This window comes from Lissotriton helveticus, chromosome 3_2 (assembly GCF_964261635.1).
Source record: "Lissotriton helveticus chromosome 3_2, aLisHel1.1, whole genome shotgun sequence".
In the NCBI taxonomy this organism is placed as follows: Eukaryota; Metazoa; Chordata; class Amphibia; order Caudata; family Salamandridae; genus Lissotriton; species Lissotriton helveticus.
In genome coordinates, this window is record NC_136062.1 from 122,816,880 (window position 1) to 122,837,307 (window position 20,428).

Here is a 20,428-nt window from a genome sequence, read left to right on the forward strand (position 1 = left end):
AATATAATATTAAAACATACACATATACTAATCTACAATTCACCATTCAAACTATCATTCTTTCACTCCACTTTCAAACTCATCAATAACGTTTTCACACAACTACCACAATCATACATTCCATTCCAAATTGTCTTTTGCTATTTACAATACAAATAAAGTTAGAATTTTTTTAATTTTTTCTTTAGAACAAAGCCATAGAAAAATAGCATTTTAAAAAAAAATCATTTGTGCTTAATTAAAGCTTAGTTATAACATTCTTATGGCTGAAAATGGTCAACGCGTTTCGAACTCTCATCGATATCAGAGTTCTCTTCAGGACCAGAAATCTTCTCTCGTAATTGACTTAATCCACCCGACGTTAGACAATCAGGATTTCTTGTATGTGTATGCCGATTTCGTGAACCAGATCTGTAAGGTGCCTGCAATCCTTGTTGGAATAAGCTTGCGCACTCAACAGAACTTAATTAGTGTTGGTGGGAGCTCTGCAGTACTTGAAATCAGCAGAGACGCTGGCAGCCCGTACGGGCTTCTCATTCGTGAGCGATCTTGCGGTCTCGCTTTGCCGGCAGATTACATCCGTAGTAGATTACAGGAAGCCGTTATCTACTACGGATGTAATCCCACCAACACTAATTAGGATCTGGAACCACTTGTTGATAGGTTAGTGTTGTCACTTTCAGTTCTGGCTGGACTGTTCCCGTTAGGCACAGGGCCAAGACTGATTTCCCGTTAGGCACAGGGTCAAGACTGATTTGCATATAGCTGGGTCTGAACTGAGGTGGCAAAGTGAGCTAAAGAATGATGATGGATTCAACCTAGATCTGTGACTGGGGGTGAGTGTCTGAAAAGTTTCAGTGATCCATCCATCATCTCCTTGTGTTTGCTTTGCTCACCTTAAGTTGGCAAGGTATGCCCAGACTTGAGTCCCTTGCTCACCTTGCCACTGGATTCAAGCTAGCCTGGCTGATGAAGGGTGTTACCCAGAAACCGGTCCCAGGATGCCTGTTTCTGGTTCAGGGAGGACCTGGCTTGGCAGTTCGGGCTGGACTGTTCCCTTGAGTCACAGGGTCAAGGCTGATTGATATATTGCTGGGTCTGAACTGAGGTGGCGAAGTTAGCTAAAGAATGATAATGGATTCAACCCAGATCTCTGACTGGGGATGAGTGTCTGAAAAGTTTCAGTACTCCGTCCATCATCTTTGTGTTCGCTTTGTTCACCGTAAGTGGGATGGGTATGCCCAGATGTGGGTCCCTTGCTCACTGTGTCACTGGATTCAAGCTAGCCTGGGTGAAAAAGGGTGACATACCCTGAAACCGGTCCCAGGATGCTTGTTTCCGGTCCAGGAAGGACCTGGTCTGGCGGTCTAGTCTGTTCCCATGGGGCACAGGGTCAAGACTGATTTGCATATGGCTGGGTCCAAACTGGGGTGGTGTAGTGGGCAAAAGAACGATGGATTTAACACAGATCTTTTGACTGAGGGAGAATGTTTGCATTGTTATCAATCCGTCCATCATTTGTTTGCTGTAACATTGTTTAGGAGATGTCCGGCATTTACTAATCACTTTTTCCAGCAAACCTGTCTTTGTAAAACTCAGCACCAGTGTCAGATGCAAATGTCAATGCAGTTCAGTGGCTGAAAAGGAGGTGCAACTTTTAAATTGCCCCATATATTGCTGAAACAGTTTGAAATTCAATATGTATGACATATTCATGCCATTGGGTGAACAGTGCCTGTTAGAGGTAATATGGAATACCACGGCAAGGATCTGTCCTGCTGCTGACATAGGAAGCAGAAGGTTTTATATATATCCTTATTTGTTTTTCCTTTTTTTAAGTAATCCTGACTAACTTCACAGCAATTAGTTTAATACTGAAAGTGCTTAATTAAAGATAATTCACAGACGTATTAGAAAAGGGACACACAAGACAGTTTTCAGATGACCTAAAATTAAGCAAGCTATTGCCCAGAGTTGCAGAGTGGGACCCATGATTAGAATAGGCATTGAGGCGAGAATTATCAGGTCCGAAGAAATTGAGCCCAAGACCCGCTGAGGCGGGAATTGAACCCTGGTCCCATGCCAGACCTCTGCATCAGTGTCTGCCGCTCTAACTATTCAGCCACACTTCTCCACCATTGAGCCACACTTCTCCATCTTCTGCAGGGTGCATTACCATATGCGACTTTGGCCGCATCTGGTACTGCACCAAGGCTAAGTAAAAAACCATTGGCATTTATGATGCCAGTAACTCCAACTTTGAAGGGTGCAGTACTATATGTGGCCAAAAGAGGTCACATGGAACCTCTTGTGGCCACATATGGTACTGCATCCTGCAACACGGCTAGTTAAAAAACATTGCCATTTATAATGCAATAACTCCAACTCCAACAAATGCAAGACCGATTGCATTTCCAATGCAATAGGTCTCGCATTTGTTAAAGGTAAGAGCTGAAAATTACATTTTTTTACTGTTGCTTTTTTATACCACTGGCAGTGCGATGCAAATAACTCCACTCCAAATAAAAAACAAAAGTAAAAGAACATTATTTTCAACTCCAACAGCTATAACTTTGACTAATGTGAGACCTATTACATTGCAACTGCTTGTTTATTGTGTTTGTCAAACGAATGCTTGTTGATCCTGTTATTCTTCCTAACCATTACAACATTTAAAAACCAGTCCTCTTTATGTTCTTTTTCATTATGTCCATATTGAATATAGTAACACTTTTTGGGGAACATTCCCCTGGACTTCACATGTATAACTATGTAAGAGATGTAATAACTTGCCATGCTATTGTGTGTGCATATATGTCCATATAATATGTATACAGTTGCACAGAGAATAAGGTGCTTTTTTATTACTTTTGTTGAGGGTGGGGAAGTGGCGATGACTCGCAAGATGCAAAGACTCAAGTGCTCCATGGGGCCCCTCCCCTCCTTCATCAATGGTAATATATAGCATGTTGCCCTCTGTGCATCTGCATATATAGCTTATGCCATGGCATTTTATTTTGTTTGCTAGATATTTAACCAAACCCTGGATGCCAGGTGTTAAATTTAAGCAGAAAGGTTAAATCTCATTGAAGAGGGCTCATGACTACTATTTTTTATTTTGTGTGTGTGTGTGTGTTTTTAATATGCTACTTATTTTCATTGATGAGTGTGGGACAGGGCTATGCCTTAAGAAAGGAAGCTTTCAGTGGGTCCCTTCCCACTACAGTGGTAACTGATGCATTACACTCTGCACGTCTGCTTGTATGGTTTATGCCATACTCTGTTTTCATGTGCAGTAACTGTAAGCAAAGTTGTTTAAACACAGTATGAGCTGCTCTGCGCATTGAAATTGCATGTCGTAATTAGACCTTGTGAGTATGGACACCGTTTTTTATTTTTTTGTAAAGTGATCCTAGAAATACCTTAAACTGTGTTTCTTTTTAAATCAGATGGCTTTGCTTGGTGGAAGTGACCTAGGCGGCCACAGCTTAGTTTCTGATCAGATAGCCTTCTTGTAAGAATGGAGAACTCCCATGCAATAGAGCCTTTTGTTTTCTTCTCCACCATCTCTCCTGTGCAGACTACCTCTTCATCATTGTCATCATATGATGATGAGGGTCCAGGACAGGCAGGCAACTAGAGCCAAATTTCGGGGGGGGGGGGGGGGTGGAATATATTTCGGGGGGGGGCTAATTCTTCCAACCATAGACAGAGTGGTTGTAAGAAGGGGGGAGCACACAACAAAAACCTCATTTAAAAGTAAATGGTCTTTTAAAGACCTGTTAAGTACTCGGGTGTGGCTGCAAATAGATGCTCGCCAGCCCGCAAAGCTGTCTCCGCCCGGACTGACACACCCGAAGGGAGGGGGGGCTGAAGCCCCGTGAGCCCAATGGGTTTTGTGCGCCTGGCCCAGGACCATCCTTTCTTTGTGCAGTGCACTCTCCCCTACACACAACTGCACGGTTATCTTTCCAAAATGGTGCTGCTTCCTATTGTTGCCAAGAAGTGCACTTTTTGTTGTGTAAGTGTTACCTGAGAGCACCCAATGAGAAAGCCAGAATAATCTTTAAAATCATTGGGAGAGGTTGTGGCCTAACTTATAGGGCGGTCGACCTTGAAGCTGGGGAACCGCGTTTGAGTGTCTGCAGGGTAGTTCAGCATCCTGTCATTCTGGGCAAATCCCTTAATCTCCCCGTGCCTAACATAAAATGAATGTGTCGGTCTGTAGCACAACTGGTGCTCATGTAAAGCGCTCTAAAACCTTTGGGTCTAGTTTTCGCTATTTAAAACGCCAAAAATAAAATATATGTATATAGTTCTGGACGTCCAAGGAAGTACAGCCCATGCTGTTGGTCTTGCAAAAGGGGCTGCTGACTCAGAGCCCGGGTTAAAAAATATTTTTAGGAGTTGGGTATGAGCAACCTATTTTTGGAATGTTTGCCCAATGCACACTTAAAATGACTTTTTTATGAATGGAAAGTATAGTCTCAATTTAAATCAGCCCGCACATGTGTCCCTAGTCAGTGGCCTAGGTTTCTATGCTACAGACTTGGCACACTTAAACAGTAGCGTTGGTCCGTGGGCTCTACATGCAGTAGGGTATCCTCAATTTGCAGTCTAGTTCTTAAGACAGTGGACTGTGCGTGCCAGCTTATGTGTACTCCGTCTGAAGCTTAGTTCTCAAGGCAGTCTTCTACCACTAACAATGTAGATGTGTTAAACCCATAGCCTAGAAAAGTACTCCATGGATTATCGCTCATGGACTATTTTATTTATTTACTTTGGAGTTAGGCCAGTTAAGCCTGTTACAGGGGCTCCACTAGGGCCTGTGCTTCAATTTGTGCTAACCTCTTTCTTCTGTGGCTTTTTTAATTTATAAGGGATGTGTTGGCTGTGCCCCATCTCTTGGTGGCCGCAAGTGCAATTTTACTCTTCCAGCCTGCTAATCAGTGGTGGTTGATTTGGAGCTTTAAGTCCGTGTCTGCAGACATGGCCTATGTACATTTTGACTCATTAAAGCAAACTATGCAACCTTTTAAAATGCTTCTTTCTCAAGCATTTCTGAACTGTCAAGTTTGGCGTTACTCTAGTTTGGGGTGTGTATGTGTAACATAGTGGCAACAGGCATGGAAACCATAACTCTAACATCGAACGCTACGCGGACTTATATATGTGAATATATCTCACAACAAAGACGCCGAGCACTGCAAGGCCCAGAAGGCCAGGTGGTTGGCCACACCCACTGAGGCAGGTCCTTAGTTGAAGAAGGTGCAGGCAATCTGTTCTTTTCATTGTGCATCACGAAGCCACTGAAGGAGGGAGGACTAATCCTGAAACGCGTATGGCGCACATCGTGCTGTGCATGTTCTTCTGAAACCTGTTTGCAAGCTGCCAATTAAACGAGTTGGGAACTATTTAAGTGTTGTGGCTTCTCTCCGTTGGGGCGTCTTTGTTGTGATATATATATATATATATATATATATTGTGTGTGTATATATACGTAGCGTTTAGTGTTAAATTATGGTCTCTATGCCTGTTGTGTGCATTATGGATTGAGGAGGTAACCAGAACTGGTGAATTATAGTGAGTTTTTCTGTTTAAACTGTTTTAGTAGAAATACATATAAAATCTCATCAGTCTTTTAGTTTAGGATCAGAAATGTATCTCACTGCCTGTAAACGTAAAAAAATGTAGTCCGCAGTCATTTTATTTTAAAATAGGAATAATCTTCTTTGGATGGGGCATTATATACCAGGTAATGCCCTTTTCAGAAGGGATTATTGCTTTAGTGAACTAATCCTTTGCTTTGAAAATATCTGCATTTTTGTGCGTGACTGATATATATCTTGCTGAATCTAGCTTATTCCCTAAACCAAGTGCTTGCTCATTCCTTTTCATGCATTTTGCTAGAAGTATGGATATGTTTTCCCAGTAAGCTATAAAGAAGCTTGTCTGTGAAAACCATTTTCAAAGAACTAGCACACGGATAAGTAGTATTTCCATGATGCTCCAAATGACATGTATGTCCTAAAAATTCTGATCAGGGTTGGATAATGGCATGTTAAGTGGTGCATTCCCGATTTGTTTATAGAACACGCTGCTACTTGAAGCTACCTTACCCAGAAAGAAATTACTTAAGTAGTCCCTGTAAATATTTTTGTTTAAATAAGAAAGAAAATAATATTGGTGAAAAGAACTAACTTTGTTATGTTTATACTTTCTTGTTTTCTGATTTTCGGATTTTGTGTATCTTTTTGTGATGTTATGACAGTACCTTAGCTACCCATCTCTATGTAGCATGGATCGATGCCCCCAGCCTCTTGTGGCATATATCACATTAGCTGTGGTAAAACTTTACCCACAGCAGATTTGTCACCTCTGTACTTAGTTATTTTGCTAATAACGAAACAGTATGCATTGTTTTTTTGTTTTTTTATTTTGCTTTGTTGTTTCTTACTGTTGTCTCACAATACGTTATAGCACAATTGTAGCTTGCATATCTCTTGCAATACTTCAGTTCTCTCTCTTTGTTGTATTTTTGTGAAGCTGTTGTTGCCCTGTCTTGAGAACGAGAATAGATGCGTCTTTCTTGTTTGCTTGGTCCTCCCTGCATCCTAGGAGGTTTCAGCTATACAATTGGGTAATCAAAAATAGCTTTAGCGCTTGTACCTAATGGTATCAGCAGCTGCTGCCCATTTGTATGGGGTGATGGGCCACAACAACAACTTTTTCCAGGCAAGAAGAGTGTGTGTCAGGAAAAACAATGGTCTTCGTGTTCAGGTCAGGTAGCCAGGAGCTAGACATGCTCTATTCACATGCTCCTGGCTGTCTGAGCTGAACTTTGCTAGGCTGAGGATTCCAAAGCCCTGGGGGCGTGACATCCTCAGCCTGGCAAAAGTGCCTTGAGGCCCTCCCGCTTTTGACGAGGGGGACCGTCACTAATTGTCTCGAACCTGGGTGTTTTCAGTTCAAAGCCCTAAAGTGCCCAGGGCAGAGTGTCAATCAGTGAACACAGAGTGGGGTGGGGTCCGCAGTCTCAATGACCCTATCCCACTCTGTGATGAGTGAGGGATTGCTGCTTTCCCTCATTAGCTGACCTTAGCTTAACTAATGAGGGAAGGCAGCAATCGCAACCGTCCTGTGGCCTCCGAGACTTCCTTCTAAGAGAGCTGCAGTGAAGGTGAAGGAGCCGGGTTCCACACTCTAGATTTACTCTGGAACTCTAGGCCGATGTCTTTTTCTCTGTATGAAAGTGTGGAGGGGAGGATAATCGTTAAAGAGTTCCAATGAACTACGACTCTGAAGAATCATAGACTCCTGATTCAGAGTCTAGTTAGTTTATTAGAACGCCAAGAACAGTTGGACATACAAGGACCTCAAGATGAGTGTGTAGAAATACAGTGGAACAAATACAAAGCCAAATCTATGAGTGAAATTGAAATGGTACAGCAAGCGCAGAATAATCCGTTCCAGAACCAGGAAACAGAAAAGAATGTCTCTGACGTACAAATTTCCCTTCAATGGGGTTCCTAAGTGAAAAGCATTTGCCTATCCCTACACTACCGTGACATCCCCACTTAGCATTTCCCAGGCAAGTTCCATAAAGGTTTCAGCATGTGAAGGCTTCCTTAGAAGTTTGTCCATAAGTAAATGGGTCAAGTAGCATAAAGCTAAAGAGCTTGTTCTAAGATGCTCTCTCTTTAAAGGCTAAGCAGAAGTACCCGGACTCTGTCCCTAACTTCAATACAAGAGCTTCTGGTAGTGTTCCCAAAATACACTGCGGCATCATCCTATCCAAGCAAGGCACCTCCTTGTAGGTAACTTTCCATGCGGCAGCTTTGCTCCCAGGCGTTGGCTCGATGACCTTGATTCCCAAACTCTCACAGATGAGAAAGAACACTCTCCTGTATCGCTGTTCAATGTATAATCTCCTCCTTAAGCCTAACTCCTAAAACAGACATTATTCTAACTAACAAGGATGAATTTCCCCACCTGCAACAGAAGCGTGAGAAATAACAAATTCCGCATGCACATGAAACTCACTAACGAGTCTAATATGAGAGCTTCGAGGGAGAAATACAATTCAGGCTATAGAAATCAGCCAACATAAGAAATGGCACATAATTTTGTACGGCACACATGTAAACGAACGTTATTAATGAGCACGTTTAAATCTATACACTACATAAGTACGTTAATTAAGAAACTATTTGTTAGCCACATGTACAATTCAACACATTAAAGTTTTTATCTAGCACATGTAATTGAAATGCTGATTTCTTCATGTTAACAATTAAATACACCGAACACTTCACTTTTCCCGTTATTTCAGTACACGATCTATAGACCCACATGCTAACACAATAAAGGATTATATGCGGGCGTGAACTACCCATGATTATAGTACACCCCTACAATTTAAAGAGCAAAAATGTCCTCTAACAAAAGTAAGGTTTATGTGTTTTTTTAAAGTTTGGTGAGTGCATCTGTGTGGGTGTATATGTATTAATGTATGTGTATTTGTGAGTGAGTGTTGCGCATGGGGGTGTGTGTGTACACGTCTGAATGCAAAGGTGTGAGTGAGTCTGTGTGTGTGCCACCTTCCTGCCCCTTTCTGTTTTTGAAAGGCTGCTCATGAAGCAGTGCTTAAATATAGTGTACATATATGTTATGCAGAAAGGCAGCCCACTGTGCAAATGCACATTGTTTTTTTTCTACATTGAGAAACGTTTGTTATCGCCCATATCAAGTTTAGGGTTAATCCGCTCCCACCCTGAAAGGGTCATTAATCTAGACTGGATTACAACTGACGTTTCTAGGGTGAGTAAGCGTCACATAGGAGTTTGTGAATGGCCACTGTTGGGATGGAGAAGATAACCCTGCATGGCTCTAAAGTATGTGCATCCCTGCCTCAAGGTACCTATTGCCATCTGCAGACTTTTTGTCCCCCACCTCAACCCACCCAGTGATAATGCCTTTGCTCTGAGGCTTTTCCTCGATATGCGATGAGATCCAGAGTGGGGCTATATGGTTCGGAGGGGCCCATCTTGTCCTTTTTAAAAGATTGACTATTGTTTTGTCAGTTGGCTAAAGAGGACTTGCAACTTTGGCAGCCAAGTGATTATTATTGCAGAACAGGGTGTTTTTCCCGGTCACCTTGTGTGAGCAGTCTACTGACCTCTTCCATCTTTTGCTAATTCTTCTGCCATTCCCCTATAATGTTGGCCCCTGGAAATATGCGATTCTGTGGAAGCGGAGATTTTCTCCTCAATATGGGTTTGGTGCATTTGCCACATAATCTAATCTCTTCTGCCCAATCTACAAATTTTAACAAAAAAGAAATTGTTTCTAGCTCAAATGGCTCAAAAGTCAAAGAAAATATGGCAAGACGGGTTCCTGCGCACCAAAAGACTTTTTGCAAAGCCCGACGAGCCATCTTTCAGTTGGTTATTTCTGTATTTGAGTGTTAAATTAGTAGTAATCTCTTTTCTCAGACACAGTTAACAGGTCTAAAAATGTCAAAATAATGAAGTAATAGCATTTCAAAATGAGACGCGTATGCCACATAATTTGCATTTTCTTGGGTCATAATTTATCCAACCCTGCTGCATATTTTGGTCCTTCTTTGCTGCATAATTCCAGTGGCCCTGCCTTTAACCGTAGAGCATTGATTTGCCTGGTGTGCGCTACGTTTGTGTAGTGGATTCATGAGGATCTTGAATGATACATGTGGCTATGGACATAGCAGGTTCTGTTTTGTATCCGGCATATTTTAGTGTATATAGCATGGAGGTTTGGATTGAAAGCGATGCAAGGCTCCCCCAGAACACTACAGACATATTTCAGGGTGTCAAACAGGATCCGTGTTGGTGTTAAGGATGGTGACTTCGCTCGCGAGCATTTACAACTTATAACCAATTCAGAAAGCGTAACAGTAACTTCATTCAACAACATACTTATGCACTAGCGGCTGGTATGTTGTTAAGCCTCCTAGTTGCTGCTGAGTGGATAGGCACAGAGCTGAATTCAGGTAGATAGAGATGGATATAGGTAGAAGAAACAAAGGTGTTGGGGCCGTGTTTACTCTCACTACTTGCTTCTACCTTCATAACCTCACAGCGCTACAGTAGAATAGGTAGTACCAGGGGTGCCCAAGGGCAAGCCAGGGGTAGCAGATGCTAGTCCTGCATTCCCTTCTTGCCGCCCGAGGTAGACTTGTGACTCCCAGGGAATGACAAGCTTTTCTTGGTTTCGCCAAGTAATGTCTGGTTTTACTTTTTTTTTTTTTTTTTTTTTTTTTTTTTTTTTTTAAAACCTTTATTTGAGCAAGCAGAAACGTACAAGGATGGGCCTACAACCACACGGGCCAGCCGCTAAAAAGGAGTAGACACATATCACATAAGCCCGCAGAGGTAACCGTCAATCAACAATGCAATACTCCACATTAAATACAGGACCAAAACAGGTTTTATATATATGAGAGAACAAACATACAAAAAGGCGAGAGTGTATCACTGAAGGTCAGCCCAAGGGACGCAAGGGGGGGACAGCAGCGAAGGTGCAGTAATAATATCCTAAGCACTAAGGAGTATGGAGCGGGGGGGGGGGGGGAGGGGGGCAGATATCAGGAAGAAAAAGGGGGGGAAGAGCCGGAGACACCAGCTCAGTCCCTATATGAAGATTCCGGGAACGCTAGCCTAGGGAGATAAGGTAATCTCGATAGTGTCCACAAGGGGAGGAGTACAAATGTCGCCACGGTATTCGTTCCATTGACCCCACACCTTCACCCATGCCCTGGGTCTACCCCTGGCCACATAGACAGTTTTCTCACGGAACATGGACCAGTCCATATTATCCTCCCATTGCGCGAGGGCAGGGGGCCTGGAGGCCCCCCAGAGTTGCGCAATATCTCGCTTCGCATTCATATAGCCCAGGGTGGCCCATCTAGTCTGTGCCACCGAATAGTCCGTGGGCTCCCAAACATTCAAAAGACAGCGACGAGGTTCCGGTCGCAAGGATATCCCCGTCACCACCGTCATCAGATCAAGCACGGCTACCCAATAAGCAGCCACCATCGGGCACTCCCAAAGAATATGCAGGAAAGTAGCACGCAAACCACATCCACGCTTACACAGTCCATCAGAGGAAAAGCCCATCACCATCAGTCGCGGTCCCGTCACGTACACCCGATGAAGGATCTTCAATTGGACCAGACGGAGTCGAGCCGGTATAGCCACCTCCTTCGGAGAGGAGAGGGCCGATTGCCAATCCTCATCATCAAGTTCCAACCCATCTCCCATCCACTGTTCCCGAAGTCGGGCCAATAAGTCAGTCCGATTGTTGATCAACTTTTTATAGATCAGGGAGATAGTGCTATCAGGAAGATGTCCGTCAAGGATACGGTCTTCAAGTGGGGAAGAGTCAGGCGGAATCTCACCAGGAGCAAACACCGAAACCAAAGCGTGCCTGATCTGTAAATAACGAAAGAATTCCCGACTACTCAGGCCATAGTCAGCCTGGAGGGCCTGAAACGGGCGCACAGAACCCTTAGAATATACATCCCCCACTTTAGAGATCCCAATCAAGTCCCAACGGTCAAAACCCTTGGAAGACCAAAGACCGCCCAGACGTTCCGAAGCATAAAGAGGCGTCGCCAACGTCAAGCGATCCTCCCAGCCGAGGCTCACATTCGCAGCACGCCACACTGTCAAAGCAATCAAAGTAGGTCCCACAAGATGGCGCCCAGCGGAGCGAGAATAGAGTACTCTATTAAAGTCACCTCCCGGAAGCTGAAGTTTATCCATCTCAAACGCCGGATTACGACCCGGAGAGAACATAACGTGATTAATAGCAGACAGATGGGAAGCCCAGTAGTATCTCTTAATATCGGGGAGCGCCATGCCCCCATCGTACCACGGGATAGAAAGTTTCGCGAGAGCAATGCGCGGTCGCCCATCCCAAATAAGTTGCCTCTGAAGGCTCTCAATCTCCCGAAAATAGGTCTTGGGGACAGGATCATAATAATTCTGGAGAGCGTAGAGAAACCGCGGTAGTGACATCATCTTAAACAGGGCCGCCCGACCCAGTGGAGACAGGGGAAGCTTGCGCCAGCGGGCAACGTCCAAACGGAGCCTAAGCAACAGGGGAAGGAGATTACGATCAAAACGAAGGGACGGATCCAGGGTAACGAAAACCCCCAAGTATTTGAAACCATCCCGGACCACCTGAAGAGGAAGTCTACTCGGCAACGGAGGCAAGATACCAGATAAAACGTATACACAGGATTTAGACCAGTTGATGACGAGGCCTGAGTTAGCACCAAAGGACGCAAGAACGTCAAATAAAACAGATAAAGACTTGCGAGGGGAAGTAAGATACAAGAGGATGTCGTCCGCATAAAGCGAGACGCGGTCTTCGAAGTCCGGGGCCCATCGAATACCTTTAAGGGACGGTTCCCAACGGAGCCAAGCCGCCAACGGTTCAAGAGCGAGCGCGAACAACAGAGGGGACAAGGGGCAACCCTGACGGGTACCCCTGCCCAAGGAGAAGGGGGTCGACACTCTACCGTTCACTACAACTTGCGCCAGAGGTTCCGCGTACAACAGTCTAACCCAACTAATAAACTCGCACCCGAATCCAAATTTCTCAAGTGTCGCCCATAAATAGGGCCACTCCACAGTATCAAAGGCCATGGAGGCATCCAGGGACGCCAAAATGGCCGGTTCAGTCAAAAGCCCCGCCCTCGCCAGCGCGCCGTGGAGGCGACGTAAATTCAGAGCAGTGTTGCGATGCGGGATAAAGCCAGACTGATCCGGATGGACCAACTCCCCAAGAACCGAAAGGAGACGGGTCGCCAAAAGTTTAGCCAACACCTTAGGTTCAACATTTAATAGGGATATGGGCCTATACGAGGAACAGAGGTCACGCGGTTTACCCTCTTTGGGAATGACGACGATTGTCGCCAGACGCTGATCATAGGGAAGCATGTTCCGCTCACGAGATTCTAGAAACATGGCGCGGAGATACGGCGCCACCTTATCGGGGCACAATTTGTACAACTCAATAGGCAAACCGTTCGGGCCCAGTGCTTTGCCCGAACGGAGCGATCGAACCGCATTGGCTATCTCATCATTCGTAAAAGGGGAGTCCAAAGCAATACGGTCCAAGTCGGTGACACAGGGCAAAGTGATATCACGCAGAAGAAGGCGGGAGTCGGCAACATCCCTCACAGACACGGGAGCATATACCACACGGAAATATTCTGCAAAACGATCAACAATGGCGGTCGGATCAATCACATTCTCACCACTCGCAGACTGAATCACGGGCACCACACGATTAACTCTTTCTTTCTTGTCCAACCACGCTAGGAGTTTGCCCGCCTTGTCACCCACATCGTACAATCTGCCCTGCTGCTCACGAAACATCACCTTCGCAGCGTCAGTGACCAGAGATTTATATGCAAACTGTTTTAGACCCAGGGCATGAAGTTTGTCAGGCGTGACACCAGATTCCAACTCGTCCTCCAAAGCAGAGATCTCCCCCTCAAGGTCCACCACCTCCTTCCTCCCTGCCCTCTTAGCTTCAACAATCAAGGAAAGGGCCTGTCCACGAATCACAGTTTTAAAAGCTTCCCACAGGGACACAGCCGAAGAGACCGACCCCTCATTTTCCAGGAAATATGCATCCATGGACTTGAGCAAGAGGGTACAAGTCTCAGGGGAGGAAAGATACCAAGGGTTAATGGGAGCCACTCGGCCCGCCGCCTCTACCCCAACCTCGAAACGGAGCCAGAGCGGCGAGTGATCAGAAATACCCCTCGGCAAGTGTAAAATCTCACGAACCGCCGATGACTGGGCTGCGGGCATCAGGAAATAATCCAGCCGGGACAGACTGCCATGGGCCCCAGAATGAAAGGTGTATTGGAGCTGAGTAGGATGTAACAGTCGCCAGCAGTCCACAAGGCCAAAGGTATCTAAAAACCCACCCAACCACTGCTGAGCCTGCGGGGTATCTCTAGGGGGATGGCGATCGTGAAGGCCGGAAAGCACCGAATTAAAATCACCGGCAAGAAAGAGAGTGCTATCAGGGAGATCCAACAGAACACGGCCCAAGTCAGTAAAAGTAGAGGCCTGCAAACCCGGGGGAACATAAACATTGAAAAGAGATAGGGTGCGGCCTTCATATCTACCCACCAGGACAGTATATCTCCCACGGTCATCATGAATCACCTCATCGATAGCCAGGGGGAGGGAGGTTCGAACAAGAATACCCACACCCCTAGATCCGGAGGTAAACCCTGAGTGCGCCACAAGGCGGTAGCCCCATCTATTCATCGCATAACAAACATTACCAATCAAATGGGTTTCTTGCATGAAAACAATGTCCGGTGACAAACGTCGTATACATTTTAAGACCACACTGCGCTTAATACGATCTCCCAGGCCATTAACGTTCCAGGAAAGAAATTTCAACCCTCTACCCCCCATCCCAACCACCCGAGCCAAGACCCCTCGTCCATGAGCTAGACATCAGAAACAGCAGCAAACACAGGAGCAACTCGCCTTGAAAACAACACACAGAAAAGAAAAAACTTCCCAACCCCCCTCCCCCAAACTGAAGAGAAACACCCCCCACCCTGCACCCCTGCAAAAAGCTAAAGAGCCACCCCAACCTGCAGTGTGCCTGTCGCCCAAGAACCCCTATTCTACACAAAGACCCCGGAGGAGGAAAGGTCTCCGTTCCACCCACCCCCCGACCTCAGCAAGAACAAAAATAACAAACGAAAAGACAGAATGATCACAATGTAGAGGGACGCCGGCCAACACTCCTGAGAATGTATTCAAAATAAGACATAAGAGCCGAACAGTTAGATCTCCACACCATCTTCGGCACCGCCAGGGTGAGCGGCGGAGTCTGTCTCAGGAGGACAGTCAGGCAATGAGTCCAGCCAGTCATTAACAGCATCTGGCCGATCAAAGAAAAGGGTACGGTCATTGTATTCAACCCGGAGTCTAGTGGGAAAGAGCATGGCGTAACGTAGGCCCCGATCCCGGAGACGTTTCTTGGCACCACGAAACTCCATACGTTGTCTCTGAACCTGTTGGGAAAAGTCCGGGTAAAAGTTCACCGTAGCATTCTCGAAGGCCACCGGGCCTTTCACCCGCGAGGCCTGCAGGATAGCGTCCCGGTCTCTATAATGAAAAAGCTTCGCCACAATGGGTCTCGGCGGGGCTCCCGGCTTGACTTTGCCCCCTGGAACACGATGTGCACGTTCCACCGTGAAAAATTTTGTGAGACCAGAAGGGGCCAAATGGTTCAAGACCAGATCCTCAACCAGGAGATCCACCGAGTGGGGTTCAGGGTTTTCCGGTACACCAACCAGGCGAACATTGCAGCGACGCGCCCTATTTTCAAAGTCCTCCAGGCGACGGGTCATGAAGTCGTTCCCCCGACGGAGATTTCCAATCTCTGTTTGGAGCTCCGAGACGTCATTCGTAAGGGTAGAGGATTTAATATCCAGTGATTGCACCCTCTCATTCGTCTTGCCGAGGTCAGCACGAATCAGATTCACCTCGATAGCCACGGTGTCAAGTTTGTGGGCCAAGGCCTCGTACTGTAGGCCGATGGATTCCCTCACACCCGAGATGGCGCCCATGATATCCTGTAAGGAGGGCTCCGCCGACTCTTCCAAAATTCGTTCAGACGCAATACTAGAACCAGGCAGGGCAGCTCCGGGGGACCCCTTAGAATGGGTATAACGGTCCATGACATTTGATTGAACTGGAGCTCCGCGCAGAGGTGTTTTCGTCTTGCGCGTCTCTCTGTCCCCTCTGCCCGCCATTTTGAAGATGCGTCACAGGACAAGCCACCAGGTCCGACGGGCCCGACACCCAAAGTACAGGATCAAAAGTACAGAAAAAGGGGGCACAACTCGGGTAGAGGTCGCCAAACCAGCAAATAGGTCACATGAAAGCCCAACAGCCGATCTGCCTCCAAGTCTCAGTCGCAACACGACATCCACAGCCGTGGCCCAAGTCGGAACGGAATCGAAACCGAAACTTAGGAAGGGGGGACCCACAAGGCCAGATCTCCTGCCGTTGTTGTTCAATTGCAGGACGGCTACAGTACCGCACCCTGTCCCGGGCGCACCTCAAGGGCGGAGCCCAAAAGTTCAGAGCACCATATCTCAGGAATACGAGATCCAAATCGATTTCTGAAAAGTGCCAGGGTAATCAGCCAAACGTCCCCTACACGCATTCTTGCAAGAAATCAGGATTCAGCCAGGATAAAATGTCGGGAGCGGCGAGGGTCCGGAGAGCGCTGTGCTCAAGCGGCCATCTCGGATGCCCGCCAAGCTCCTCCTGGTTTTACTTTTAAGGATGATTTCTATCACTAAAAGCTTATTGAGGCATGGAAAAACCTTCTTGGGCACCCTGCGCAATGCCTCTAAGCACTAACCTTTAAAGGATTTTGTAAGTGCAATACATAAAGGTTGTTGAACGTACCTAAAACGAATTTCTAGTTTCTTCTGTAACTCGGTACGCTATTTCTCGGCCATTCTCAGAAAAAATAATTTCACCCCAACCTTAGGCCTGCATTTGGAAGTGACTCCCAAGGGGATTTAGAGAAAGTCAGAGCTGCCCCTGCTCGATAGTGGACTTGAAATCCCTTTGATCTTCAAATGATGTGCTGTCCTGATGGGTTTCAGCGTGAGTTGTCAGTGGCAGCTGCTGCCAGCTTTTTAAATAACAAATAAGCAGACACAAACTCATAGAAGACTGGCACAGAGGTATCATAAAGTAGACATGTGTGAAATACAACCTGCAGTTACCACATTCTGCATAAAAGAATAAGCGTGTTGTCTGTAAAACATTAACACTCACAATGGATGTTTGATGGAGAGCAAACTCTTGCTACTTTTAATAACATTTGTTATAAAAGGACAAAAACGTATATCAGAACCTATTGAAAGATATTTTCCTATGTATGATTTGAACTCACTCCTCAAGGAACTATTTTATTTACTGTACATGTGGTGTAAATGGGCGTTTTCTGACACCATTTACTAATTTGCTATTTGGCTAGATAACGTGCTTATAATTAATGATTCCACTTTATAAGGAATTAACAAAATGTGCAGCTGAAACGTAATATTTGTTTCCTTCCTTTCTGTATGCACCGTTCCCATTTTCTTTAATCAAGTGACAGTATTTACCTTTTCTGGGTCAGTTTGTGTTCTGCAGATTTACTTGAGTAATCCTCTCTGGTGGTACTTTCATGTTTATATTTAAGACGCAGTTCTTGGCACAAAACATTACTGCTAGGTTGAAAGCATGCCAGAGGATATATGTGGATTGGTTTCTAAAAAAAAAAAGCAACTAAATACAACGCGGAATTGTGAAATAATACAAATTAAATAAAAAAACTAAAACAATGTAATCACTCCCAAAGGGGACTGGCACTGACAGAAAAGAGAAAAAAAGTAAACAACTTGCCTTTGTAGGTTACAGCAAAGTAAGCTGCCATCATCTGGTAATTAATGGTTTTAAATGAATACATGGCAAGTCAATAGTAAGAAAAGATAAACATTGCATTTCCGTAGGTAACAATTGTGCATACCAAATCAGGAATTAAGAAACCGTGCTGGTTGCAGAGTTTAGCAAAGGAAAACCTGCATAAGAAAAATATATACGCGGTAGGAATGAAGAGTCTCCATAACCCCGACACCTCGTGAGCCACGCAGCAAGGCAACTGGTCCCAGCCCTACAGATGACTGGTCCCAGCCCTACAGATGACTGGTCCCAGCCCTACAGGTGACTGGTCCCAGCCCTACAGGTGACTGGTCCCAGCCCTACAGGTGACTCATACCGTCTTCCAGGAACTCATGAAATAGGGTTGCCACATTGCACCGTGTCGTCAGATGATCACATTTCTAATCCTGGGTGTCCATTTGACAACCCAGTGTGTTCTGGGAGTTGTAGTCTTGGCGGTTTCATTTCAGAAACGTTAACCCACATGCAATATAACACTGGTTGATAACAACAGAGATGCGTGGGGGTAAGGGTGTGTGGATACTCGTGCGCTGAGCTCTTTTCAGCAATGTCCCAAAATTGAAATGAAATGTGGTTCTTTATGAGACAACCTAAAGATGCGCAGGAAACTTATGTTAATACCATGAAAGTTAGTAAAAAGCAGGAGGCAACTCCTTCCAACGGATTGCCAACAATTTCTGAAAGGATTTGCCACTAAATTTGATAGGACTCTTAACAACATTCCTCTAGGGGAAAGGTATGTAGACCCTACTCTTTCAGCTGTATTCTTCTTTCAGGTTCTTATTGCCTAGTCAATGCATTGGGTTTGTGGCACTTTATAAATCTGTTTTGAATTTCTTGATTTTATCATGCAACAAAGGCCAGTTTGTCTCTGCCTTGGCTGCTTTAAGGTTCTGTATTGCAGAGGAACTGAATCACTGTGAAAAGGGAAACCTGGAAGAACACTTCCACCCTTGAGTTGATGACTTATAGCAGAGAGAAGGAAGAGCTGAATTGTTGGTTAGTCAGCAGCCCATGTTAAATAAGTGTATCTGAGGCAAGTATCAATCACATGTATTGAATTTAGAATGTCATAATTTCATTTATAGTAGCCTTCCTAGGTGTTTCCAAGAAAAAAATATACTATGTTTAAAAGACAGGTGGCAGCACACCTAGCATGCAGAGTTGCCCTCTTGCTACTGTAAATGTAGCTCTCTCTGACACTACTGGAATGGCAATAATGACAGTAACTTTTGACAATGGAAGCATCAACCTGCTCCTAGAGACTCCCACTAGATTCATATACCCTTGATTTCAAAGTTGTTGGCGACTGAAGCCTCAAGGGACCCCCTTCATGAAAAGGGAAATATTAGACGTTACCAGGTACCGCACTGTGCTATTGCAGCGAGCCACATAGGACCTATTGTTGTTGTGAATAAATCTGGAATGCTGTCGGCTCGCATTGCCTCAAACCTTTCCCCAGGCCTATCTCTCACCACAGTTAATACTCAAAATTCACAAGTCCCCTTTCTTCCCCTGGAAAACACAGTGTAACAACAGTCTGACTCTCTTCACAGATAAAGCAATAGACCAGTATGCAGATAAGCTAGAACCACGTTGGTAGGTAGAGCCTCCATGGACACTGTGGGCTGAAACACCTTGGAACCTGGACGAAATCCAGAAGAAAGCAACATCCCTGCTTCCTCGCGTGTTGCTTGTGTGTTTTAAAGTCAGACTGACATGTTTAGTGTCAGTCAGTCAGTCAAAAACAAACTTTATTTGGTTTGTTACAACCTTAAAGTACAATTTACCTCTTATCTTACTAAGACAGGAGAAAATAAAAACACAATAATACATAGCACGGCGGTATCAATAAGCATCTTACCACTTGATATACGTATACTTTAACTATCATTTTAGTGTTTCTCCTCTTAAACATGTGTAGGTCATTGCTGCTGCTCTCTAGATCAACCCTGAGCCGGAATATCCAGGTCACTCTGCTGCTCTGCTTCCCAATCCCCTCTTTACATTCTGTTAGATTTTAACTCTTTACTCTGTTCTTCATGAGACGTCACGCCAGCCATTTCAGCGTTTCCTTCGGCTTCTTGTTCTGCTCAGTCAGGTGCTCCCATCACCTGCTCTGGTGAGCCAGTCTCCTGATACAACTTCACATTTTGGAGTTTGCATGCAGCCAACTCAGGTGCATTAGAAAATAATCCTTCTGGGCTGCAGGATGAGCGGTTTAATGGTCATGCTTCACTTTTGTGCCCCCTTGCCCAGCCCATGCTGGTTTGTCCTGTCCCCAGCTGGCGAGAACAGAGAAAACTTTCAAAAGAGGCTTGACCTAAGTCTGTTGGCCTGAGCATGACCAGGACCATTTCACAGGCCCTAGCAGATGTTTTTTGCAAACGACTACAAGCTTCCTCATTGTCCCGATCCTGTGCGCTTTAAAAAGTTCTTTATTTAGCCAGCCCCATTGCTCTTCAGTCCACGTTACAGCTTCCCGTGCTGCATTTTGCGCTCCTTATTAGCAGGGAGCAGTACAGGGAACCTGGCATTGAAGACGAAAGTGTGGGTAATACATAGGATGCACAAAACCCTTAATAGATGGTGGTTTCCTTCCATTTCCGAAATGAAAAAAAACAATTGTTGACCTCTTCAAAGGGTCAACAATCACAGAGAAACTTAAACTACTTTGAAATCTTAGTTTACCATTTCACAAAAATTATACTACGTTATGGCAGGAATAGACTTTGTGAGATGGGGATTCATATTGGAATCAATGAGCATATGTACTGTATAGCTCTAGTTTGGTGACATTATTTTTTCATCGGGCTTTAAGACGTTGCCAGTTGAGAGAATTCGTTTAAATGTTAATTCAATAAGGGAACTTG

At 45.1% G+C, this 20,428-nt stretch overlaps 1 protein-coding gene across 19 annotated transcripts in view; it reads left to right on the forward strand.

Moving 5' to 3' along the window:
• Nucleotides 1–20,428, forward strand: part of TCF12 (transcription factor 12) — a 797,238-nt gene that overhangs the window by 504,574 nt on the left and 272,236 nt on the right. The gene's annotated exons all lie outside the window — the stretch shown is intronic.